This window comes from Eurosta solidaginis, chromosome 1 (genome assembly GCF_040869045.1).
Source record: "Eurosta solidaginis isolate ZX-2024a chromosome 1, ASM4086904v1, whole genome shotgun sequence".
Classification (NCBI taxonomy): domain Eukaryota; kingdom Metazoa; phylum Arthropoda; class Insecta; order Diptera; family Tephritidae; genus Eurosta; species Eurosta solidaginis.
The window spans coordinates 67,246,256-67,273,578 of NC_090319.1; the positions used below are offsets into that span (position 1 = coordinate 67,246,256).

Genomic DNA, 27,323 nt, shown 5'->3' on the forward strand with positions numbered 1-27,323 from the left:
GGCTCCGCCCTTTTTCATTTAATTTGTCTGGGATACTTTTAACGCCATAAGTCGAACAAAAATTAACCAATCCTTTTGAAATTTGGTACGGGCATAGATTTTATGACGTTAACTGTTTTCTGTGAAAATGGGCGGAATCGGTTGATGCCACGCCCAGTTTTTATACACAGTCGTCCGTCTGTCCTTCCGCATGGCCGTTAACACGATAACTTGAGCAAAAATCGACATATCTTTAATGAACTTAGTTCACGTGTTTACTAGAACTCACTTTATCTTGGTATGAAAAACGAACGAAATCCGACTATGACCACGCCCACTTTTTCGATATCGAAAATTACGAAAAATGAAAAAAATGCCATAATTCTATACCAAATATGAAAAAAGGGATGAAACATGGTAAGGTAATTGGATTGTTTTATTGACGCGAAATATAACTTTAGAAAAAACTTTATAAAATGGTTGTGACACCTACCATATTATGTAGCAGAAAATGAAAAAGTTCTGCAGGGCGAAATAAAAAACCCTTAAAATCTTGGCAGGTATTACATATATAAATAAATTAGCGGTATCCAACAGATAATGTTCTGGGTCACCCTGGTCCACATTTTGGTCGATATCTGGAAAACGCCTTCACATATACAACTACCACCACTCCCTTTTAAAACTCTCATTAATGCCTTTAATTTGATACCCATATCGTACAAACTCATTCTAGAGTCACCCCTGGTCCACCTTTATAGCGATATCTCGAAAAGGCGTCCACCTATAGAACTAAGGCCCACTCCCTTTTAAACTACTCATTAACACCTTTCATTTGATGCCCGTATCGTACAGACAAATTCTAGAGTCACTCCTGGTCCACCTTTATGGCGATATCTCGAAAAGGCGAACACCTATAGAACGAAGGCCCACTCCCTTTTAAAAATACTCATTAACACCTTTCATTTGATACCCATATCGCACAAACAAATTCTAGGGTCACCCCTGCTCCACTTTTATGGCGATATCTCGAAACGGCGTCCACCTATGGAACTAAGGATTACTACCTTTTAAAATACTCATTAACACTTTTCTTTTGATACCCATATTGTACAAAGAAATTCTAGGGTCACCCCTGGTCCACCTTTATGGCGATATCTCGAAAATGCGACCACCTATACAACAACCACCACTCCCTTTTAAAACCCTCATTAATACCTTTAATTTGATACCCATATCGTACAAACACATTCTAGAGTCACCCCTGGTCCACGTTTTTGGCGATATTTCGAAACGGCGTCCACCTATAGAACTAAGAATTACTCCCTTTTAAAATACTCATTAACACCTTTCTTTTGATACCCGTATTGTACAAACAAATTCTAGGGTCACCCCTGGTCCACCTTTATTGCGATATCTCGAAACGGCGTCCACCTATGGAACTAAGGATTACTCCCTTTTAAAATACTCATTAACACCTTTCTTTTGATACCCATATTGTACAAACAAATTCTAGGGTCATCCTGGTCCACCTTTATGGCGATATCTCGAAACGGCGTCCACCTATGGAACTAAGAATTACTCCCTTTTAAAATACTCATTAACACCTTTCTTTTGATACCCATATTGTACAAACAAATTCTAGGGTCACCCCTGCTCCACCTTTATGGCGATATCTCGAAACGGCGTCCACCTATGGAACTAAGGATTACTCCCTTTTAAATACTCATTAACACCTTTCATTTGATACCCATATCGTACATAAGCATTCTAGAGTCACCCCTGGTCCACCTTTATGGCGATATCTCGAAAAGGCGACCACCTATACAACAACCACCACTCGCTTTTAAAACCCTCATTAATACCTTTAATTTGATACCCATATCGTACAAACACATTCTAGAGTCACCCCTGGTCCACTTTTATGGCGATATTTCGAAACAGCATCCACCTATAGAACTAAGGCCCACTCCCTTTTAAAATACTCATTAACACCATTCGTTTGATGCCCATATTGTACAAACAAATTCTAGGGTCACCCCTGGTCCACCTTTATGGCGATATCTCGAAACGGCGTCCACCTATGGAACTAAGGATTACTCCCTTTTAAAATACTCATTAACACCTTTCATTTGATACCCATATCGTACAAACGCATTCTAGAGTCAACCCTGATCCACCTTTATGGCTATATCCCTAAATGGCGTCCACCTATAGAACTATGGCCCACTCCCTCATAAAATACTCTTTAATGCCTTTCATTTGATACGCATGTCATACAAACACATTCCAGGGTTTCCCTCCGTTCATTTTCCTACATGGTTATTTTCCCTTATGTTGTCACCATAGCTCTCAACTGAGTATGTAATGTTCGGTTACACCCGAACTTAACCTTCCTTACTTGTTTTTTATTTATTGTTGAGCCTAATGTAGCGTAAACAGATTCTCTTTACTTTGAACGTTTGTCAACGATTTAAAGGTTGAAAACCATAATGGCTCTAAAAAGACTCCAAAAACTATCACAATAGAGTATAAAAAGAGTCCGAAAAGTTTTGAATCGATGTCTAGAAAAGGGTTGCAATATGACTCCAAAATGTCTCCAAAGTTCATTTCAACAGTGTCACATAACACCAAATGCACAGGTTTCGGAGTAGTTTCGAACTCTTTATGGCCACTCACAGTGCGTCCGCGTTGAAATTTTTTTTTACTCATTTAGGATTCCGAAGGTGTCCACTCGGCTAACCAAAAAACAAACAGCTCCAAAAGCGATCAAAATTCGTTTGAATAAAGAATCACGAAATACAGACTCGGAGTAATTTCGGACTCTTTTTGCAAAACTTTTTTCTATGCGGGTGCACCAACAATTCTTGCTCATTCATGAGCATTCCGATTAACAGCACCGGAGACCATTAGTTCTTAACTAGAGTAATGTCATTTTAACATTTACAGAAATGAAATCAGAAGGTTCCAATAAAGCTTCAGAAAAAGAAAACAATGTGGCTACTAATAGAAACTAGAAAAGGTTGGCGTTTTATGGCTGCTACAGCAGCTTCTTATAGTTGGCTCACGATCGTCGTTCGTTTGTTCCCTTGCCCTAATAGCGACCTCTTTCGCATTATTCAACAACATTCCTCACAGTTCAATATTTCTCCTATTTCGCAAGAAGAACCAAACTTCGTCAAAATTATACAAAGTGGCAAACATTTTGCACAGAGAAGCTACCATTATTTAATGGCGACTTCTCTTCTACTTTTCGACAACGTTTGCCGCAGTTTAATATTTTTCTTTCGCAAAAGATATTACTTCCCAAAAAGAACCATTTGCATATTTGCTAAAAGTACCAATTTGGTTCAAAATGATACAAAGTGGCAACCATCTTTATGTGAACTAGCACAAGCCCAATTTTCTTAGTACAATCAAAGGGCGTTAAAATTGCTAAGAACCTATTTTCTTATTCATTTCCGTTGTAAATGCAGTTATTTGTCTAGATTCGTTTGAAACAAGCATAAACAATCAACACACGTGCAGATACTTTTGGGGCTAAGTGTATGCTTACTAAATATAAGTACTAAGTTGCTTTTATCAAAATTAGCATGCCTTTATGCAAAGCGTGTGTTTGGAAGGTTTCGTCTTCTATTAGCTAAAGAAGGACTATGCGGATCTTATTGTTATATGAAAATTCAACTTAATTGGAAAAACAAATTTGTTTTCATAACTAATTTAAATTGGTTGAGAATATATAAATACAAAAGTCATTCACTCATGTTCAATTTATAATAGACTCGAGTAAGGGCTTTGCAGACTTTCTAAATATTTCTAAAAATCTCGATCCCTGTTTCATCTAGAAAACTATTTTATACTAAGTGATTCAACCAAATAAGTTCCTGAAAACTCAAAAGCAAAAGATTTTTTGAATTTTTCCGCATTGTCATCGGGTTCTGAAGTACGTTATTAGTTTCAAGGATCTGGCTCTACGGGAAGCTACTCAAATAACTCTTTCTCAAGATTCCACATTTTGAAAATGGGCTTTCTAAATATATCGATCGGTCACATCTAGAAAACTCGTATATCCTAAATATTACAACGTAGCAAAACCCCCGAAGCTATGTTCAAAGTTTCAGTTCACTAGGTTATCGGAAAGTTCGGAACTCGAAAGCAAAATTTTGAAGTTGGGATGTTTTTTTTTTTGTTTTAGAATTTTCACGATACCTGGACCATCTAGCGAAAATTGTTTTCCCTTATGGTTAATTGTCATCGGGTTCTGTGATATGTGTTCCAAGTTTCATGACTCTACCTCCCCGGGAAGTTGCTCAAAAATGGCTTGCAAGATTCTCCAATTTTGTATGGAAATTGCTGGAAAAACCACAAACGAAACTAATATAAACGAAGTAAAAAAAATAAAAATAAAACAAAATTATTAATTAAAAAAAAAAACAAAAATTAAATTAAATTGAAATGGAAAAAAATTTGCAAAAAAATTAAAAAAAAAAAACTTAAGTAACGCAAAAATACAAAAAAGTAAACAGAATGAAAAAAGCGAATAACTAAAATATTTTGAAGCTTCCGAAATTAAAAGGAAACATTTCTTTATATATAAAAAAAAGAATATTTCTTAAATATTTTTTTTTAATTTCAGAAACAAGTCAAGGAAAAAAAAATTTTAAAAAATACATGAAATGAAAAAAAAAAAATAAAAAGTAAATTTTATAAAAAAATAATAAAAAAAACATAAAAAAATGAAATTATAAAAAAACATAAAAAAAAAATAAATTTATAAAAAAATTTAATTATAAACAAAAATAAAGTTAAATAAAAATTAAATTTAAAAAATTAAATATAAAAAAATTAAATTAATAAAAAAATATAAAAAATAAATAAAATTAAAAAGAAAACAAATTTAAAAAAATAAATTGAATTAAAAAGAAAAAAATTTGATTTAAAAAAAGCTCATGGCGAAATTCACAAGAAAGGGGCTAAAAAATAAATTACTAAAAAGTAAATTTTAAACCATAACAAGGAACATTAAATAAACTTAAAATGTCAGTTGTACTCTTAGTCGGTATGAATTACGCTTCCTCGATTCCAATCGCGGATCGATTGCCACCTAAGGAAACTTTCTCTCTTTACTTATATCCAAGTAGTGTTTCAACGTGACTACAGCATTTATCAAATTTAGCAAATCCTCTGTTTAAGCTCTCCAACTCTTTTTGCGAAACATAAAATAGAAGTATAAAACATATTTCCGCCTAGCCTTTCCTGCGTTCCCCTACCATAAAAGGGCCTAAACATGTTATAAAAAAAAAGCATGTCACACGCCATAAAGCACTACCCTTTTAATATTCAAAATAAAAAAATAAAAAAGTCTACATTTTACACATGCATTTATTGCCAGTATTGAAACAATTCCGGCGCTAAAATACTATTTTCGCGCTACATTTAACGCCGAACAATATGTTACAAAATTGCCTTTGCGAAACTTAAAAAAGCAATATACCCAAAAGGAAAAATTTCATTAAACCTTTAGGTGGCCGTATTTGAGAGTAAAAGGATTTTTTTTTAGCTTTAATTCACAATATGCCCTAAAATTGAAAAGTAAAAAATAATTGATACAAATAATATGAAAGAATAACGCAACGCTCAAAAGTGCTGCATACTTTTAGGATGTGTACGGCACAGAACATGAAATTTTGTCGATTTATTATCATCGGTTCGTTCCACTCATCTGTCAAAGAACAACATGTTGCGTCAGCAATACTACTACACTGAAAGAAAAAGACTGGTAAAGTCAACCGAAATACGGGTCAATTCAACCGAAATTTCTGTTAATTTTTATGCACCTCAACAAATGTTGAATCAACTGCGCATTGCACTGATTCGTAGTTGACCGTTTTAGTAGTCAAATGAACAAAAAAAAAAAAAAAAGTTGTTGCGACAGCTTTGTACGACAGCTTCTCTTCCAATTTACGTCGTGTTCCTCTTGATTTTCCCTACAAATTGGCCGACGAGACCTACAACTGCACGGCAGATGAGTTTTTACTGAGAGCTTTTCATGGCAGAAATACTCTCGGAGCGCTTGCCAAACACTGCCGAGGGGCGACCCCGCTTAGAAAAAATTTCTTCTAATTTAAAAATTTCTAAAATTTTGATGTTGCTTACGGTGTGGCAGGAGGAGAACGCTACCATCACACCACGGTGGCACTTACTAACCGAACGTTAATTGGGCTTACATCAAATATGCTGGCACATGTTAAACATTATACACTATTATTTTGTTTTATTAAACGCACTTTCACCAAATTTTATATTGTAACGAATTTACTGCAATTCCCCTTATTTGCAATCTTCTGCTAACGTTCGTATCGCTAAACTGTTGAATAAATAACTCCAATATTGAATAATGGAAAAATGGCCTTTATTAAAGTACTTCACAATAACACCTATACTTTGTAACTAGCTTGCTTAATAACCAAACTGACTGATAGCTTAAATGAAACTGATCTCTAGCCTCCACTGTTGTCGCCCTTTTATACTGTCCGACCTCTTCGTTGCATATTTCTAGGCTTTTCTAATTCTAGAACTTACTAGTTATAAATTTATCAGCTACAACTACAGATGTATAATTTTTATAGCTTCTCTCATATCCCATGCGCTTGTATGTGTGAGCGACACTTCCACAATCACAATTGCATACCTTTAGGAGCATTTCAGTTAAGATATCTGCATGTGCTTGTGCGTTGCTTCTCCGCCGCGTGCACGCGCATGTGTAGACATAATGATTGACTTATTGATGTGAATTCACGTTACTGGTTAGCATCGGCCTAGAGATGGCAGTACCCCTTAGTGCCGCCAACATTCGTAACACTGCCCTCCACCTAAGTCTGATCGTCCCGATCAGACAAATCTCTCGACCTAAACGTTGCCAGCCTTTCCAAATGGACCACTTTCATTTTGGTTCGTGGTTTACCGATGGATTGTATGCGGTACACTACATCGTTGATCCGTTTTACAACTTTGTATGGGCCTTCCCAATTACACTGCAATTTCGGGGACAAACCTTTTTTACGTTGTGGGTTGTATAACAGCAGCATGCGCTTGTATGTGTGAGGGACACTTCCACAATCACAATTGCATACCTTTAGGAGCATTTCAGATAAGATATATGCATGTGCTTGTGCGTTGCTTCTGCGCCGCGTGCACGCGTATGTGTAGACATAATGATTGACTTATTGATGTGAATTCACGTCACTGCTTAGCATCGGCCTAGAGAGGACAGTACCCCTTAGTGCCGCCAACATTCGTAACAATATTTTATAATTTATTTAATTTATAGTTTTGTACTTCGCTTTGCAAATAGAAATAGAAATTCTTTCAGCTGGAGCTCAGCTCATTCTCAATTTCTTCTTGCGCATTTAGTTGCCACACTTGATTCTTTCGAACAAAACTTGTATAAATGTTTGACATAACATTTTAAATAGAGAACTTGTAAGTTGTAGAAAAGTAAAGAATTAAATCGCTAGAAGGTAATTCACCACTGGAGTAACTTTACATATAATTCGGCAAGTTTAATTTTCGTAACACTTTAAGTTGTAACGATTCCAAAACAACTCAAACTTTTATGTTGTCGGAAACATCAACATTAAAAAAGTTTTTTTTTATATATTATTCAATTCGTTTGCGTGAGATAAAATTCGTAAAAACTGTTCCTGTTCGTTCAAACAAAACTTTTGCAACAAGAGGGTGCAGTTCTGCATTTCGCTTGGAGGAGAAGTTGCGAAATTGTACCCTATAAATAGGTGTCCCGGTATCTCATAATTTTTTGCACAGTAAATTCAAAAAAGGGTTTTTCGTTTTGTATTGATAACTGAAAAACTAATTTTTTGTTGTTTTCCCATTTTGTGTGTTTTTTCGATGTGGTGGTTTTCTTATTTTGGTATTTTTTTTTAAACAAGTGGCACCATCGTCATAAGTACAAAGTATAGAGCGCAGTGAGCGTAAAATTCTCTTTGAAATTCGCTCATGTATTGACTTTATCGCTGTTGAAATGACCAGTGAGATCAGTTGTGTTAACAGAAAAATCAAATAGATTGACCAGGAATCTGTCAATTTTACAGAATTTTGTTATCTTAAGAGCGACAATTTCTCTTCTGTTGAAATGACTAAACTAATTTGTTCGTTTGAAAAAGAACTCGGTCGAATTAACCGTAATTTGATCAATTTCACCGAATCTCCGTTAAGTCAAGAACAACATAACCGATTTGTTGATTTTATTAGCACCATTTCTTTCAGTGTACAAATTCATGCATACGATGCATCTACTATAAATAGAACATCGTGCCTGGCTGGAACGCCGCCTTTTATAGTTTGTCAATGCTACAGTGTCCGCACCAGAAAGCTTCCCCATCTCTTTCCCAGTCGTATGGTTGAAAAATAAAAAGTGGCTCCCAAAATTAGAGCGTTATACCAGTTTTCTACAAAATTTCCAACTGGGTGTTCTCAATAGCAATTTTCTAGGTAATAAAATGCGGCAGTACGAAATAGTTTTAAGCCATCAACTGCACTAAAAAAAAAGTCAGCGTGACAGTTGTGTGTCACCAAAGTTTCAATGTAGCAACGCCATTTTTACACTTAAACAGTCTACAAACTTTATGCGGATATTTAAACTTTCAAAATTGTCTTTTATTTTTGCTGCATAATAGTGTTAACACACCCTTAAATTCGTTAAATCGCACTTTCTATCTTAATTAAATTCATATTACGATGTTTGCAAATTGGGAGAACAATAAAAAAATATTCTAATGGAACATAATCAATATGAATTAAAGCAAGTACTCATACTTTTTTTCTTTTTTAACAAATCGTGGCTATGAAAAACTACATTTGATTTTTGGTGACCTTGCTTACCCGAGGCGAATCCTATAACAAATAGGCTCTGGCGACCAAGTTCCTCATGGGTGGGATGACCTAGAAAGTTCAACGTAGTTATATTAAACCGTCACCGAGATGGTCGGTCGTGTACCCAAAGGGTGCTTGTTACACTGCAACGTACTCGATCTACATTCGGCAAAGCACCATAAACATCAACAAGACTCTCCTTCGGGTAGTGTCTTTATCCCTACAAAAAGAATAAGAAGAAATATTAAGCTTTAAGTAGTTTTCGGTTACTTAGTTTTTGTAACCCCCAAAGAGGATTTCTGCAATGAAAAACCCAAAATATTTCTCAAACCGAAGTAGGTCTAGAGCTTTGTCGGGTTCAGCTTGTCATCGAAAAACTTTGTATATCGTAAATTTCATAAACCAGTTGAGAATGTTGGAAACGAATGAAATATGCATTATAATATACAAGTGTAAAGCTATTTGTTGGTCTCACTTTAGCTTCTCAACAACTCGATCAGGTATCAACCAACAGTAGAAACTGCGTTTATTTTTACTTACCTGACGAGTTGTAGACCATTTGCTTGCTGAGATCTCGAACGAAAAGTTATCAGAAAAGTTCCTACTATGTACAATGAACGGGTTCCCCCAGCGGGTTAGGGGGTCAGAATATACCCGCGGTAGGTATGCCTGTCGTAAGAGGCGACTAAAATACCAGATTCAAGGGGCTGTGTAGCGCAACCCTGCAGGTTGCCAGCGCAACATATAGCTTCTCCAAACCCAATTGTCAACCTCACCTATCCGCGGCGAATCCTGTTTCACTAACAGACGAGGCTCTGGCGACGCTAAGCTCCTTATGGAACTGGGGGTTGGGGAGGGAGGGTATGGCCTGAAGGTTTAATGTGGCCACATAAATCGTTCCCGAGATGGTCGGGCCAGCACCTTAATGGTGCTGTGGTACCGGAGCGTACCGGATCTGTATCCGGCAAAGGACCATCACATCGATAACACTCCCCAAAGCCTTCGGGGAGCAACCTTATCGCTACAATAACAACAACGGGTTGAGTTATCGATTATCTGATAACCCCATAACCAAAAACGCCTGTTCCAACACAATGAAATGGTTAAAATCCTGATTCTCAGTTCGCCGCGCTCCCAATACAGGAAAAGCTTCTTTGAAATTACCAGACATGTTAGTGGAAGAAAATAGCGAAAAACTTTATTTTGCGCACTCCCTTTTTGCGATAGAGTCAAACGTATCCTTCTGAAGAGCTGTGATTTGAAAATTTATTTGAGCGATCCACAGCTTCATTGAACTGTTTGCCCCTCCAACACATTCGTCGTTGCGCCTACGCCGCCTACTTGCCTCCTCGACTTAATGTCGGAATTTGAAGTTCTGATCATCCTCCGTAGGCCGTGCTATGCTAAGTACCTTCCTATCGCGTCGCGGCATATCGGTAGCAGGGCATTCTCCAACATCACCACATATGGTACCTTGTACGTTTGTCGTAGTAGGTTTAGAGCTACTCCATCTAGCCATTATCCCCATAGTGGGTGAAGATACTGGGATTATTATTGCAGTAGGCATGCCTGCCGCAAAAAGCACATAAAATCCTTATATTAGGGGGTATTTTTTCGCTACAACAAAATCTGAAGCGCGCAACATTGTTGCATCCTATCAGCTTAACCCAATGGTACCACCTCACTAAATTGAAAGATGACGGCGGTTTACTCAGTTCGCTCCACAACATCCCGAAGGTGAAGCTATCATGCTTATTTTCTACAGATCTACATCTTGTTGATATCTACTCAAAATAATTGATATGATTAATGAGCCCTACAGTCAGGGAATATTTCACCACACCATCCATCCTCTGGGGGACAGCCGGGCCTTTCACTGACTTCACCGAGAATGCCGAAGTATTGATATTACTTCCTTTTGGCGTATCATCCACTTCATACATCGCCTCTGTTATTGGCATATCACCGCTATTTCCCTTTTTCTGACTTGCAGGTTTCATTTCGCCCCAAAGTTCTTTCATTCGCTAGCCGGTTGCCGGTTTTTGTCAGCGAACTGTCTTCGACCTAGTATATAGAGCCTTGCAGGCCCGCCTGCTTCCGTATTGAGTGAGAGGACGCTTTTATTCTCTCTACTTCGTGCCCTTTTCCTCGCACTAATAACAAGTTGCCTGCTCCTAGCGAATGTTCACCTTAATCGTTTTGTTGTCCGCCTTAAGGCGTCTAGAGGCTCTCCAAGAACGCGTCTAACCTACCTTTCGAATTTTCCGCCAATTTCTTTCCAAAATTCGATAGCGGCAAAAAATAGCTTACGATCCTAACTACCACTGATACTTTTGATCTTCCTTCATCATTGCAACTTTATTTTGCATTAATATATCAGATTATTGACATTATTTGCAAAAGCCTACTTTAGGATATACAACAGCCAAATGGTAGTGTCGTATGGAAAGTAAAAGCTCGCTATTTTCCAGGTCAACATCAAGTTTTGAGTTCTTTGCTTATTTCAGCCTAAAACACGCAACCCTCGTTCGGCTGGTATTGTCTACAAATACTTGGTTTTTTTAAACTTCGGTGCTCATCACCAACACGTGCCTCCGCTTATCACTTGCGTTACTACAAATCAGGTTAAAGAATTACTTAGCAACTGTCACCCACAACTTGCTTGTCGCTCGTCTTACCCCTCGCCTCACCCGCACCGCCTTTCAGTTAAGCCATTCCCAAAATCATTAACCAACTTTATTTTGTTTGTCATCAGCAATTCGAAACGGCACTTTATTCAGTAATCGCAAACGCTTAACCTTAATGCACGGAAATGTTTTAATTAATTTGTATTTCAATTGTATATGACACCACCGACACCAGCTGAGCTTTGCCCCCCACAAATACCCGACGCGGCAATACAAATTTTTGCATTACTTCTTCAATCATTTCGCTTACTTTTCTGTCATCGCATTATTCTTCACTTTTTTGTCATTTGCCCACTTTTATTTACAAACAAATTTTGTGCACTAAAAACTTTTTAATGAAGCAATTATTATTGCCTTTCGCAGGATCGCGCTGGCTTGCATTCAGGAGAGCACCACCACAGTAGTTGAGTCGGGAGCGCTAAAGCTGAAGTTGTTTGCTCTGCTTAACGCGATTTAAAGTAAATACAAACTAAAACAATTTCGTAAGATAATAAATAAATGACAACAAATTTGTTTTGTTTTTGTTTGTTGTTAGCAAACACAACTTCAGCATAATGAATGCACTTTTGAAATTATTTACAAATTATTCAATTAATCATTTACACTTACTTGGATAAATAGCGAAGAGTTAAGAGAGAAAACATAATAATGTCAATAGAATAGAACTAAATTTTATGAAATTTTATTGTTTTTGTACAACCTAATACACAAATATCTTTACCTTTAACTCTGTGTCTACTTTAACCTTTGCCGGCACCTTTATCTCTGAAATTAATCTTACTTTTGTCCCTTTCTCGACTTATATTTCTACCTCTCCCCTTATCTCCCTCACTATCCAGCTAATATCTCAACAGATCGGATCAAAACTGACCCCTCTATTTTCCTGAAAGTTTGCTTTCAATTATTCTATTTTGATTTGATTGTTATTCGCTTGAAAAAAAAAAAAAAATTATAATAATTTTTTAAAGGCGATTTTTGGAAGACATACAGAATACAAAAACCACAGATTTTTTATACTCCTACGCGTTTCGATGCTTTTTTAACTGATTAATTTTCTTTTGCTGATTTTCCGACAGGATAGATAAGTGATGTATGTATGTTGGGTCGATTTTCCGTCATCCCTTGTCAAATTTGGTTTAAATACAAACCGGTGTCGACGTTGTGCCATCCTCAGTGTAATTTTTCGTTCTGTCATCTGATTTCTGAAACGAGTAACAAACTTTAAAATGTTATAAATAATTGGTATGCCGCATGTTTTCCCTTAATGACCAATACTACCCGGTTCAAAAAAGTATCCGATTCTGAAGAAGTTCACGGTTATAAAAAGGTACCTGTTAAAAAAAAGTACCCGGTTCTAAATAATTACTTTGTTCCAAAAAGTACTAGGCTCAAAAAAAGTACATGTTTCAAAAAAGTACCCGGTTCTAAAAATTAACCTGGTTCAAAAAAGTTCCACTTCTAAAAAGTATGCAGTTCTGAAAAATTACCTGGTTCTGAAAAAGTTACTGTTAAAAAAAAAAACGGCCAAAAAAGTAAAAAAGTACCCGCTTCTGAAAAATTACTCGGTTGATTTTTCGACAGTATATGATAGGATGTGCGTTGGGTCGATTTACCGTCATCCCTTGTCAAAGTTGCTTTAAAGAAAAACCGGTTTCGGAGGACTGCTTAACCTTCTTCCAATTTGCGAGATAGAGATTATGGGGCATTCAATTGAGGGAGCCAGCTGTCGCCCCTTGCGGCTGACTCGCTTTAGTTTAACGATTGAGTGGATTTGGAGATTTGCTCATCTCCTTCAGCTCTGCGTATACGGCCACCCACATTGCTGGAACTGTTAGGATTGGTACTGCAATAACGTGCAATGTGCCGTGGCTTGCCATATTTAAAGCATTTGACGGCACCATCGTTTTTCTGCTGCGTTCCTTTTAATGCTTCCAAAATTGTGTCTACCCAGTCTGGCCTTTCCACTTCCACGCGAAAAGCTTTGTATGCGGGCTTAGTCAAAAGTGACGCTGTTTCCTGAGTCAGTGCATTGAATACCGTTTCTGCGAATGTGGGTTTTGGGTTTGCATATGTCGCTCGCCTCGGTTCTACGTCCCGTATGCCATTTATAAAATTCTGGATTTTTACCCTCTCGGTGTACTCCACGGGTGCGTCCGCATTTGCCAAATGAGCCAACCTTTCAACATCCGCAGCAAACTCTTGCAAAGTCTCATTAGCTTTTTGGTAGCGGTTTTGCAGTTCTATTTGATATATCTGTTTCCTGTGTTCGCTTCCGTACCTTCGTTATACAGCAGTCATCAATGCGTCATAACTGTTCAGTTCATACTCTGGAATAGTCTGTAAGATTTCCGCGGCAGGCCCTATCAATGCCACGAACAGAGCTGCAACTTTATCTTCAGCATTCCAGTGGCTCACTGCTGCGGTCTTCTCAAACTGTAGCTTAAAGACTTGAAAAGGAACAGAACCGTCAAAGGATGGTGTCTTTACCTTTGGATTACTCGCTGAAACAGCTGGGCGATTTAGTTGTAACTGTTCCATACGACCCTTCAAATCATCGACTTCTGCCTGAAATTGAGCGATTTTTGAATCCTGCGCTTCCATTTTTGATGATACCCTTGCTTCCTTTTCTGACAGTTGCGAGGATATGTGAGTTTCTTATACTTTCAACTGCTCAGCCATATATGTCTTCTGTTCTTCTGTGTTTCCATCTTAGATGTAATCTGTGTCGACATTTCTGAAATACGCGTTTCTTGTGCTTCAATCTTCGATGTTATTTCTGACGACATTGCAATACGTGTCTCCTGTGATTCCATCATCCAAGATATATGTCTTCTGTTCTTCCAATTTGCGACGACATTGATGTTACTGTCGATGTTTGTGCAGATATTGCAGCCAATATCATGTTCAAGTCTGTGCTCGTAACTGTCGCGATGTTTCATTTTTCTCTTAAATTTTATTTACTTAGTATCAGATGAGTGATGTGAGTATCACTTAGTCTTACTAATATTCGTCACATTATTGATAATTGGTATTCCGCATGTTTTCACCAAATCCCGTATTTATTCGAAACGGTGACCAAAGATTATTGGCCAATACTACCTGGTTCAAAAAAGTATCCGGTTCTAAAGAAGTTCCCGGTTGTAAAGAAGCCTCCGGTAAAGAAGGACCCGGTTCTAAATAAGTACCTTGTTCCAAAAAGTGCTAGGCTCGAAAAAGGACATGTTTCAAAAAAGTACCCGGTTCTAGAAAGGAACCTGGTTCAAAAAAGTTACCACTTCTAAACAGTACCTGGCTCTGAAAAATTACCTGTTTAAAAAAGCTCGGTTCAAAAAAGTCTAAAAAGTATCTGTTTAAGTGACTTACACTATGAACATTTTTCTTTCGTTTGTTTCATTAGCCATGCAGTATTCGGAGGAAAAGTTCCCCGAAAGATATTGCGGTTAGGGCAATTCAAGTTATGCTATACAAATTAATAAAGAATATGTTCTCAAATTAGGCATATTGGATAGTTTTGGGAAATGGAAATGCGAAATATAATTTCTCCATATTTTAAAATAATTTAACTATGCCTATATCCTTTCCTCAGGTGCAAGCAATAAGTTTATGAAGTTTTGCTGCAGTCTAGTTAGTGTATAGCTCGGCGAGTTATTGAATACGTACGAACAAATTATTGTATAAATACAATTTGAAATTTGTTTAAATTTTTTTCCATCATATCACTGTTCAATTGTTATAAACAATAGCTCTAATCCGCTCAACACCAATTGCAATCAATGCTGATATGTTTTTATATCTCCAATTGACCGCACTCAAACCAAAATCACAACAAATTTCACTTCAAAACCAAACGAATTGCCAATTTTTTGTTTTCATAATCAAATCACCATTTGTAGCTCTTTTAAATGTAGTTTCAATGCAATATTTGTTTTAATTATTGGTTTCACTTGCAAGATAATTAAAAAATTCAATAACTACAAAAAAAGTTACAAAAAAAAAAAATAATAAAACAACAAAACTATAGGCAGACCATCAAATGCATTTGGTTAGTCTGTCGTTGAGGCATCGATACACTCCTCGTTGTATATCACATCGTTGAGTGCATTTGATTGTTTTTACATTAACGCCACGCTGTCTGGATTAGAAAAATATGCAATGGAAAAAAGCAGGGATCGTTAATATTGATTGTTTGTATAGTTCCAATGAAAAAGTTACAGACTTCGAAATATTGAAGGGCTGCTTCGACAATTTGTGCGATGTGCTGATTTTACTTTAGAAATAACACGAAGACGAAAATCTCAGTAGTAAGTTTGACCAAATTTCGTCAATTAAGTTCTTATTTATTTTCGGCAATTTAGTGAGAAAGTTCTATGAATTTCGTAGCAAATCTTATAAAAACCAATCTCAAAAACTTTTTCAAAAAAATAAAAAATTCGAGAAAATGTCGATCCCTTTTTAGGTTAGGTTAGAGTGGCCACCGGTGCGAGCACCAGTGCACTTACGCCCAAAAAGTCCCATTGTAACACTACGTGGATCTCTTCCCTACGTGGATCTCTTCCCTACTTAAACCAACAGGTCGATTCAGCAAATGTCAGGAATTTCTTAGGTTCCAACTTATCCAGATCACAAAGATCGTCAAAGAAGGGAAATCCCAGAGATTCGTTCCTCTTGCGCCAAAGCGCAGGACAGTCGTACACAAAATGCTTGACTGTTTCTATTTCCTCTTCGTATTTGCAGCTCCTGCAGTAATCATTATAAGGAGCAACCAGCCGTTGTGCATGCTTCCTGTGGCCAGTTATAAGTCCAATCACCAGAGATATAGTGTGGTAGCAGAATACGTGATTGATCCATCTCACACCCGCTTCCCTAAGGAAAATTCCTTTCAAAGTGAGTTTACAGGTAGTGAGTGGCATGCTCAATCCCTTCCAGGACGACGAAAACGGAACGGATGTGACTCCTCTTGCAAGTTCGTCAGCCATCTTATTACCCGGTATTTCCGAGTGTCCAGGCACCCATACCAGACTGAGGGAAGTTTGCTCCGCGATATCGTTAAGAGATTTGCGGCACTTCTCCACTGTCCTGGACTTACATGTGACCGATCCAAGAGGCCTGGCTGTCAGAGTAAATACAAATTTTATTACAGCCCGGAACAGCATTCCTCTGGTGATCAACGGTTCCTTTATATCAGCCACCTCCGCCTGGAAGACGCTGCAATGATCGGGTAGGCTAAAGGATATGTTTCACCGTAGTTGAGGTGCAAGACCCCGCTGCTCACCTTTTTATCCACTTTGGAGCCGTCAGTATAAATCTGCAGCCTATCGCTCAGGTCCGGCGGCTCCTTTGACCAATAATCCCTATCCGGGATAACAACCTCGTACTTCATATCGAAAAATGCAGTCGGATCGCAATAGTCCGACGAAGGCGAATCCAGATTCTTAAGGATGGTTGCATGGCCAACCACATTATCTCTCCAGCCGGATATCTCCCGCAGCCGTAGAGCAGAAAAGGCCGGACATTGCTTGGCCATTAAATCTGTTGGCAACACATTAAAAAGAGTATCCAGAGCCTCCGCAGTGGTGGTGCGTAGAGCGCCCGCCACGCAGAGTAGAGCACTTCTTTGTACCTTCTGTAATACTCGTAGGTTCGATTTTGTATCTAAGCTCGTCCATCAGACCAAAGCCCCGTATAGAAGGATTGGTCTAACCACAGCAGTGTACAGCCACAGGGTAATATCCAACGATAGTCCCCATCTTCGTGCAACAGCTCCCCTACAGCTGTACAGCGCCACCGTTGCTTTCCTCAAACGCTCCTGAGCGTTTTCCTTCCACGATAGTTTCCGATCCAACATTACTCCTAGGTAATTGGCAGAGTCCCATCCCTTTATTAACAGTTTTCTGAATTTTTCTGACCATGCAGTATTTTAGACTAATATTAGCTGTGTTTTTTTTTTTTACATGTATATATATATGCACTTAAGCTTTATATGGATTGCTAAGTACATAACTTTATCTACACTTATGAAATTGTAGCGCAAAAAAATAAGTACTGCTAAATTTCCGTATGCATTATACTCAGTTGCAACTGAATTGTGTCTCTCCATTTTATCTTTACACTATTCTCCACTTATATTACCAAAAAGTATGTATATGCGTCCACGATCGCAACGGATTCAGCTATTGGTTATACACTATGAACAACAAAGGTGCGTGTCTTCGCTATTAAGCACAACCCGTTTTGTAGCGAGTTGTTAAACCACTGCCGCGAGGCTTCAATAATTGCCGCTAGATGTGTCTCCTAAACATTATCTAAGCGATGATAGGCATTTTTTACCCGCAAATGTAGATGTATATATGTATGTTTAAAAAATACGGCTATTTATTCGGCTATAAACTTGAATACTAAAAAAAAATTCAGAAAACTTCAAATAAAAAGTTGGAAATTTTCGTAAAATTCTTTCGACTTTTCAAAATTTTTCGAGCGCGGTTTTGAAACTTTTTTTTTTGAATAGTTTGGAGTTGCGAAATACGTAGCTGTTTTTTCTTTAATTATCGAAAATAAACAAAAAAAGAGGATTAAATTGGCAAAATTTTATGAGTTCGAAATCTTCATTAAATTTTCTAGAATTTTTAAGTTTTTTCGAAAACGGTTGTATTTTCGAAAATAAAAAAATTTAAATTCAGTTTTTTTTGTTTAAGTTAAGACTATACATATATTTTTGGTTTGGCTTTTTAATTGAAAATTATACTTAAATAACTTAAGAACTCCTAACAATTACGCTCCCTGAAAAAAAAAATTATTTTAAATAAATTGTGCTCGTGTTTAATCTGGTTCGATGTGCAATTATGTTTTTATATATGTATTTGCTTTTGCTATTTATTTATTTGCTATTTTTGTTGTTATTATGTCTTTTTATGTTTGAATTGCATTGGTTTTTTCAGCTTTAAATCCAATTTTTTCCGCCTGCTTTTTATTAGACAAAGTCGTGTGGTAGTGGTGCGCTACCGCCGCCCGAGTGCTATACATGTTTTTTTTTATGGATTAGTTTAATAGAGCATAAATTTTGTTATAAAAAACATTTTAATGAATAAAATTAGCAAATTTGTTATGTTCGAGAAAAAATGTTTACTGTTGCATAGCTTTAATGGAATTATTTTGTACCTTTTTGTACAAAGTTAGTTACATTTGGCTGGATATCATAATTTAAGTATATTTGTAATACATTAAATCAATTTTGCGAAATCGAAATCAATTTTCGTTTCAAATTGAGCAAATGAGCTATAGATATTTTGAAATATCTGTGTTTCAATGTTTGTATTATTATGGACGCTTTTTGGTTAAGTAATGTTTAAGTTATTATGTATTTCAAGGGAAATTCTTAATAAATGTAGGTACGAGAGTCTTGCATAAATAAAGTTTGATTTCAATAGATAAAGTAAATGCGGTTGCAGTATTTTGAAATATGCTGCTATTATAATTCGATATTAAGTTTGGAATATGAATATTGTCAGCTAACACTCACTGAGTCCCGAGCACCTATGTAGGTACCTAATCCGATATAACTAAGTCTAGCGTATGGGGCGAACGATGCTAATGAGGGTTTTAACAAACATTATACTTACGGGATATAAGCTAAAATGTGGATTTAGGGTTACGCCTAAATATGTTTTTACGATATAGGTAACAAACGAAAAGGTTACCGAAAAGGGTGGGTGATTTATGTTTCAAAAATCTTACATTTACAAGAGATATTGACCTTAATTTACACCAACAAGATCCAAATAATGTGTTTTTCATAGGGTGGTTTTTAATGCAATATACTCATATTCGAGTTATATTTTTTTCCGCTGAGTGATTGAGTGACTAGATCGTTCAGTTGGAGGCACTGCCGTCGTATCGTATTTTCCCGCCTTATTTCGTTCATTTTAATAAAATATACTTTACTATCCTGCAGTGTATCGCAATATACTGCACCGTACTGTTCTATTTTCGATTGTGCCGTACTGCAATATAATGTATTGTACTGTATGGGTTCATATTGTTATGTACTCTAATGTTCCGTGCTGTATTGTCAGTACCGTACTATACTATATTGTAATGTACTGAACTGTATCATAATGCCCTTTAAAATACCGCTCGGCACTATAATGAACTGTACTGTACCGCAATATACTGTACTTCACTGTTCTGTAATATAATGTACTGTATCATACTGTACTATACTGTTTTGCACCGTAGTGGAGTGTAGTACTAACAGTACCAGTAGTACAGGACAGTACATGTCAGCGACTCGTGGTTGCTATTCTAAAAACCAGCGTTACAAATGCCGTAGTCCAATATAAGATAATATAGGGTATGAATTCAATGGAACCTTCAATATCGCCCAGAATGCATTAAGTGATACCCATATTCCAGGCCGGTGACGAAAAATATATTCTCCTATCTTTTAAAGATGCTTATAGATTGATATTGTACCGGAAGTGTAAACCGAAGAGATTTAAGTTGTAATTAAGGGGTTTGATAATAGCAATTCACAGCTTCCAAACTCAATTGCCAACCTCACCTACGCTAGGCGACTCCTGTTACAAACATGCAGGTATCATACACTTATGTAGCAGGCGCGACTCGGGCGACCCCAACTTCCTCATGAAACTAGGGGGTGAGGGGCAGGATGGCCCAAAAGCTTCAATGGGGTCATATTAATCGTTCCCGAAATGTTCGGGCTAGTACCTTAATAATGCTTGTTACCGGAACGTGCCGGATCTATATTTTTTTATATATTATTTACTGATTCAAGGTTCGATTCGAGCTCAAGGCCAGAACAAGAATTTTTTTCTAATGATAATTATTGTTATTTTTAATTTTTCTCAATTTGAAAAATTGTATTTTGTTTTTATTTTCTTATTATTTACTATTATTTATTTTATCTAAATGACATTGATAGCTCTCCCCAAAACCTTCGGAAGCGTCCTTATCGTTACAACAAGAACAATATTCCTCCTCATAGCACACAATGCTCACTTCCGCAGGTTGGACGCCATTCAACAAGCATACCGGAAAAGCAAATCGGAAAAGCAAGGGGTTAAAAAGCGCCCAAAGCATAGGGCTATGAAAGGTAAAAGAGAAACAGTGACAGTACGTGCAAGAGGAAAAGAAAAAAGAAGAGAATGATGTAGAAAGCGAGAAATTGTTGCGCTTATATCTAAAATATTTTTATTTTATACTAAACAACAGAAGGAGGGAAGGTTTGCTAGTCAATAATAAAAGGAAAAATAAAATAATAATAATAATAAAATAAAAAAGAAAGAAACTAAATAAAATAGATTTAGAAATGTATATAAGAATAACAAAAAAAGAATAAGTAAAAAATTACAATAAATGTAAAATTTTTAGTAATAAAAAAAATTGGAGAAATAAATAAAATATAAAAAAAATTAAATATAATAAAAAAAAAAAAAAATAATTTAATACAAAAAAAAAAAAAAAAATACGAGAAAATACACTAAATAAAAGAAATATAGAAAAATTGTAAGTTTACAAACGGCGATGGTTACTAGGACATGTTTCTAAATTTCACTTCTTCATCAGCTAGCATGGAAACATGTCCTAGTAACCATCGCCGTTTGTAAACTTACAATTTTTCTCTAATATCAATTATAAAAACCATTGTATAAAGCAATATGAGCAAAGCTCGCTAATTAAATACATATGATCATATTGATATAATAGTAACAGCGGAAGTATTAAAAACAAATACTGTAAAAATCCGAACAAATGTTCCTAAGCTTACAAAAGCGCGCCTAAAAATCATATCCACACCATTAGGAATAAACTACATACAGAGTGTAGGTGCCTGCATGGTGATCAAAAGGAATATAAACAAAAAAGGCAACTCTTAGAGACCAATTGTACAGCGAACAACGGGACATTCATATGGCTTAGCAGCTAAAGGCTTGCACTGATATGAATGTTGGAGATTCGAGTTCAACGCTCAGCTCCCGAAAAGCTAGCTGATGAAGAAGTGAAATTCAGAAACATGTCCTAGTAACCATCGCCGTTTGTAAACTTACAATTTTTCTCTAATATCAATTACAAAAACCATTGTATAAAGCAATATGAACAAATCTCGCTAATTAAATACATATAAAAGAAATATATTAAAAAATAACTGAACAAGAAAAAGATAAGAAGAAAATCGAGTGCGAAAAGCTATTGTCAAAAATTAATGGTAATTTTGAGAGACCTAGTTAGCCTAAAATTGATTGATCTAAAAAACTTAATTCTCAAAAAGCTTCGGAAACCTTTAAAAAAAATTTCGAAACTTTCGCAAAATTTTTTTTTCGAATTTTCTTGAAAACGTTTTTGGTATTATTTTTATAGTTTGAATTAAATGAGAAGTTTTTTCTTAAATTATTCAAAATAAAAAAATTTTTTGTTAAAAATTGCCACTGCTTTTTTCGTATTCGCTTTAGAAACTGTCAAAGCTAGAAATTTAAATTCAAAATAAATTGCACTCAAAATAGCAGGAAATTTTTTGTTATTATCTCAATTTAGAAGCCAACAAAGTGTTGGGCCAAAAAAAGAATAACACCCATTCCTTGTTGGTGGTCTGACATCATTAATTTCGTCACTTGCATAATGTGGCAAATAAATTACGTAAACAGAAGTACACACACAAACACGTATACACTTACTTATGCGATTATATGTACATATGTTTACAAAGGAAATTATATTTGATTACACTTCGACGTATTGGTCAACCAAATTTTTGCATTGACGCTGCTTGCTGTCTAACACCAATTTGCCGTCACATGTTATTAACATTAATTAGTCCTATTTTGGACGAGCAATAAACCATTAAGCCCTATAATCTCGCGCGTCAGCTAAAAATATACAAAGTTATTCATATATGTATGTGTACAATCGTGCTTATGCATATAATTTCGTAGCAGAAATGTACATATGTACATATGTTTACTGAGGATCAAAAGCACGGGGCGCTGGAATTTAGTACATGTGCACCGTTGCGTTGGCGGGCGGTAAAATGAAGTTCAGCTTGTGTTCAATGTAATAAAACAAACAATTTGTTTAAAAGCATATTTGACAGTGTGTGGCAAATAGGTTGCGGTCTCATACAGAGAACAGCTAGCGCCAAATGCCCAAATTAAATATGCTTGCGTTTGCAGACATTAACAGCTGTGAACACGAAATTAGCAGCGAACAATTATTAAGTAATTCTAAGAAAAATTTCCAGTTCTATATTATTTTTTTTTTCAAGAACAACTTCTGTCAATTTCGAAACCACTTTTCGAAAAAGTTCGAAAATTCGAAGTTTAAAAAATTTAAATTTTCAACCATTAAAAATGATTTTGCTGACTTTAGAAAAAGCTTGAATCCATTGTATAGCAAAAATACGTATATCAATTTTAAAAGCAACTTAAAAAAAAACATATTAAAAAATACTTTCTCGCTATTGAAAAAAATTTTCGTTAAATTTATAAGAAAATGGAATGAAATAAATATCGAAAAACATATAAATCAAATTCAAACTCTAATTTAATTGGAATTTTTTTTTTAATATTTCTGATTATTATTAAATAATTTATATTAAGAATTTTAATAAACTTTGTTGTTCAATAAGTTTATGACTAATAAAATACAAATTTGAAGTCCTAAAATTCTTACTACAATGGACTAAATACTAAATTGGACAATTTTTTCAAGGAATGTTTCATATTTCCTTCCATATGGAAAGAAGTAACTGAATCGACAAACTTTTTGAATTTCCAAATTTTTTCGAAAACGTTTTTGAAATTGGTTAACATAGTTGTCATACAATTAAATCTTTCAAATTTAACGGGAGAAAAAAAAGTTTTTGCGAATATTAAAAAATAGTTTTCCTCGATTTTAGAAAAAACTTGAAGGAATTATTGTATACAAAAGCAAAAACAAAAATTAGTAGATAAAACAATTTTAAAAACATAAAAATTCAAAAAATCTTTTCAAAGTTTGTATGATCATTAAATATATACATGCATTTGAAACATTCACAAGCTTTTTTGTAATTCAATAACTTTTATTCTAATAAAATGCATATTTGAAGTCTTTTTAAAATTCATAATAATATTGGAACATTTTTTTTAATGTTCTAATTTTTTGGTAAACGTTTTTGAAGTCGCCTAGTTACACATTTTCGATATACAGCTAATTATAGTTTTTTAAAATTAATGAAAGAAATAAAAAATAGGACTGAAATTTGAACATTCGAAGTTATAAAAATCTTTTCGCACATTAAAAAATAGTTTTCGTTGATTTAAGTAAAAAATATTAATAACAAAATATTAAATAGTCAACAAAAAGCATTTGAAAAAATTCGAAAATTTTAAAGAAATTATTTTCTAGTAACATTAATAAAATACAAATTTGAAGTCTGAAAATTCGTTATGAGTTTTGAACATTTTTTCCTAAGTTTATTTATTTAAATTTATTTTCATACAAAAAGAAAATTTGTTTATGTTTTCTAAATTTTTCGAAAACGATTTTAAAATCGGTTCAGATAGTTTTCGCTACACGATATATGAAAGTTTTTTAAAATTAATGAAAGCAATAAAAAATTTAACTGAGTTCGAAAATTCGAGTTCAAAAAATCTTTTCGAACATAGTTTTCACTGATTTAATAAAAAAAAAACTTGAACGAATTATATTGCAAAAAACGTATTAAGCAATTTCAAAAAAGCGTTCAAAAAATTCGAAAAAATGTTTGATAAACTTTTCAATGCTTATGTTTTGTTAACTAGTGCATGTTATAAAGTTGTTATGAAATAGTGGTTCTTAGTCACATACATTCCAACTTTTTTTTACTAAGTACACTGTATCATAAATCCTCATGCCATAAATGTCAACAATAATTTGACTTCGTTGAAATTTTTGTTTATGCATTGGCAAATTAGATTTGCAACAAATCCACAATTTATTCCCCACCGTCATATAATTCTGAAATGAAACTTTTTCGAAGTTTAGCGAATATAATTATCTTCACTTTTGTAGTTGTTTAGCAGGAAATTTCAGATAAAGAATTTATGTTACAAGTATGTAACATATTTTTAGGCGCATTAGCCGATCAATTAAAAATTGATTTAAAATCAAAAATCCATAAAAAAAATCGACAATGAGTGAAATATGTACCCCAGACTCTCGGCTGGAAAATTCGAAAACGCACTATTTGATTGTAAAAAGCACTATCTGAAGGTTTTGTTTGTTAAAGTTAATTTAGGGGCGTTTTCGAGATGGCTTTCGAGATCTTTCACTTAGAAGACGATATGAAATATTCGTTTTCAATATGGACATGTTTATTAACTGGTACGCGATTTGGTTCTTATCGGCTCGAGGAACTATTTATACGTTCTTCCTAAATTTACAGACAATATTGGTAGACGCAGAAATCAATTTTTGAATAAGAGTATTGAATTTTTCGACATACTTCAGAACCGGATGACAATGCGAAATGCAAAAAATACTGATGCTAGGTGGCCCCGGGCATGTGACAGTTAAACAAATGTTGCAGACCAGTTTTAAGTTACTTCCCGATAATCTTGAGGATCAAAACATTGAACATAGCTTAGAACCCTATTTAATTGCAGTATTTAGCATGAACATTATCCTAGATGGGATAGGGATCGGGATATTAAAGATATTTAGAAAATTCATAGGGAAAACGTGAAATCTTGCAATCTATCTTAGGTTACTACAAACTTCAAAACTTACAAGCATTTCGGGTCACCGTGTGTTTTGACAATAAGTTTCGCTAACAGTTGCAAGGATATAGAAATTTATAAAAATTTTACGGACTGCCATAAATGTTTTTAGGGAATTCCCATTAATCTGTAGACTTATACCTCTTACCTAGAGTTGTTCGAGATGTCCTCCATATTAAAAATATAGGGTGAAATTATAAAACACTCTGCGCAAAAAGAAAATCAAAAAGCTCTTTATAAGCAGTTCGAAATTTTCGTAAAATTTTCTAATTTTTTAAAAAACATTTTTAAAATTAGTTTGCATAGTGTCAGTCCCAAAAGTCATAGACAATTTATATTAAATTATCAAAAAGAAAAACCAGTGTTCTGCCCCAACAAATTCAGAGGCCTAATATATTGGTTTGGAATATTACGCTTTAAAAATTCTTCTATGTTACACTGTGCTTCAGATATATCTTTTGAAAACATGAATTCAAGAAATCCTCTCAGTGACTGCAATACTTTGCTCGAAGAAATCCAAATCCTATTTATTTTATGCTAGCCCGACCCGTGTGCATCTTGCACAACAAATATAAAAGTCTCATGTCAAATATCAACAGAAATCAGCTGTTCTATCAATCAATCATCTATCAATAAAAACATACATGTGCTTGCGTTGCCATCTGACGAATGTTAGCAACTGTCGGTAATACAGTGTTAGTTCTAATCAAATATTCACAATAGTGCTATAGAATGTAGATTTCTTTGTGTGCTCATAATCGTTTATTTTAAAAAATTATTTTAATAAAATATAGCTTAACAAAAGAACTACAACCAACAATGCCCAAAGCTCGCTAATAGCACGAGTCTGCATCTTTACAACGAAAACTTCATTTATAGATTTGGATTCCAAATAAGAGCGAAAAAGGGTATGTGCAGGTCCCACAGCATTTAGAAATAATATATAAGATTTAGTAAAGATATGTAGTAGAGATAAATAAAAATACAAGAGCTAATGTATATATTAATTTTTTCGTTTCAGGTAAGCTTAGCGAGTTTGATGACTTTGAGAGATATCGTGAGTATTATTAGTTTCAAGAATATAGAAAATAACATCTACTTATACGTAAAGAGTTGGGAAAAGGCTTAAAAAGGCCCATATAAGTGGTTAGGGGTGTGTTAGTCTATAAATATATATCATACCAAACAAAAACCCCACTGTTTATCGCTATAAGGAAAAAAACTTCATCTCGATTATTTTCTTCTCTCCTCCTTGCTTATTAAGTAAATTAAACTTTTACATACACTGAAAGAAAAAGACTGGTAAAATCAACCGAAATACGGGTCAATTCAACCGAAATTTCTGTTAATTTTTATCCATCGCAACAAGATGTTGAATCAACTACGCACAAATCGTTGATTCGTAATTGGCCGTTTTGGTAGTCAAATGTACAAAAAAAAAAAAAGTTGCGACAGCTTTGTACGACAGCTTCTCTTCCCACGGTGGCACTTACTAACCGAACGTCAATTGGGCTTACATCAAATGTGCTGGCACACATTAAACATTATACACTTTTATGATTTTGTTTTATTAAACGCACTTTCGCCAAATTTTATATTTTACTAGCAGACCCGGCAGACGTTGTTCTGCCCTAAATTTGTATATCTGCATACATTTAATAAGCTTTTTCCGTCTAACTCTCCCTCGCCCCTCTACACTTTTTTCTAATCTTTGTATTCACTCCTCCCTCCGTATTTTTCGCTTCATCTATCTCCAACTTCGTCTCATTCTATCTCTTTCTCAATCTCCTTCTCTCTTTTCTCTTCTCTCAAGTTTTTCTCATTCTTCTTCATATCTTATTGCCAGTCCCAGAGGGTGGTATGTATTATGTTCCAGTCCCATTCCGAGTCTCAGTCCCAGTCCCACTCCGAGTCTCAGTCTCAGTCCCAGTCCTAATCCCAGTCCCAGTCCGTCTCTGGTCTACTTCCCGGAAAAAAGCATCGGAAATACTAATATAGGCAAATTTATATACCA

At 35.2% G+C, this 27,323-nt stretch overlaps 1 protein-coding gene across 1 annotated transcript in view; it reads left to right on the forward strand.

Moving 5' to 3' along the window:
• The window catches only part of LOC137236828 (maternal protein pumilio-like), a 278,454-nt gene that overhangs the window by 216,481 nt on the left and 34,650 nt on the right, over positions 1-27,323 (forward strand). The gene's annotated exons all lie outside the window — the stretch shown is intronic.